Below are 1,287 nucleotides of genomic sequence, written 5' to 3' on the forward strand. Positions count from 1 at the left end.
GTAGTTTGAAATAGGCCATGCTGGGAGCATTTGTACCACAGAAATGGATAAGGCAGGGTCCCCCTTCGCTGGGGAAGCCTGTGGTTAAGCATTTACTGAACACCACAGCTCTGAATCTCCTGCTAACCCAGGATATAGGTAGATAGCATCACCCCCACTTCCACATCTCCATTCTAAGGATCAGAGAGGGCAAGTGACCTGGCAGAGTCCTCCCTGAATATAGGGTCACAAGTAAAACTCAACCTCCTCTGCAATTCCCTCTCCTCAAACAGCCTCTGACTCCTGCCTGTCTGGAGCTCTCCTTCAGATTTCTTTCTGCTTTTCCAGCTGCTACCTCAGCAGTCAGAGCTTGGGCTCAGGCCCTTCTTTCTCCTGCCCGACTGCTCCCGCTCACTCCTATAGCTCCTGTCCCTAAGGCTCTGGACCGCATCTCCCATCTGTCCCCTCTAGGCCTGTATGATGGTAGCAGCCTCTAGCTTCCTCCTCTTCAAACTTTCCTATCTGGCCATCCACTTCTTAAAATGTGCAGAACAGAGTCCGGACTCCCTGCAACAGATCTCAGAGTCCGGGTGAGTCTGGATGCCCCCACTACCTCCACCAGACACATCCTTCTCACCTCCCCACCCCAAATCTTTGCTTTGGCCATTCTGTCCCTTTCACCTCCTTGGATCTGGTGTTTCTCCCAGCTGAGCTTTTTCAGACCCTGTTCCCTCTGCTTGGGACACTCCCTTCCATACTTTCTCTGTACCCCTTCCTGTAGGCCCATCAGCCCTCCCCTGAATACAGCTGTCCCTCCCTCACTCCCCTTAAAAGGTATCTTCTCACCCCCCTGGGGCTGGCTTGGGAGCTGCTTCTGGGCTCCCCCAGCTCAGCACTCCCTCCTCTGCTGTGGCTGCCTGTACAGGTCTTTGCTTTCTGCTTCCCCCTGGCCAGAGCCCACATCTGTCCTTGAGGAGGCAGCCCCAGCTCTCCCCCCACCCATCCTGCCACTCTCTGCAGGTGTGTGGCTTTTGGTGGCATTGTAGAGACACAGAGACCTCTCCCACAACTTGAGGTGAAACATCCAAGTGCCGGGCACAGAATTAGGAGTTGCTTCCTCTTAGGAAGCCTGGCCCTGCCTCTTCCCCAAACCCCAAGGGGTAGGGTTGTTTGACTTAGCAAATAAAATAACAGGATGCTCAATTAAATTTGAATTTCAGATAAGCCACAAATAATATTTTAGAAATATGTCCTAAACATTGCATGGACTATGCAACAGGAGGTGGTGGATGCTCAGTATAATGGGAA

This window comes from Otolemur garnettii, unplaced genomic scaffold (genome assembly GCF_000181295.1).
Source record: "Otolemur garnettii isolate 467f Iridium unplaced genomic scaffold, OtoGar3 scaffold00038, whole genome shotgun sequence".
Lineage (NCBI taxonomy): Eukaryota > Metazoa > Chordata > Mammalia > Primates > Galagidae > Otolemur > Otolemur garnettii.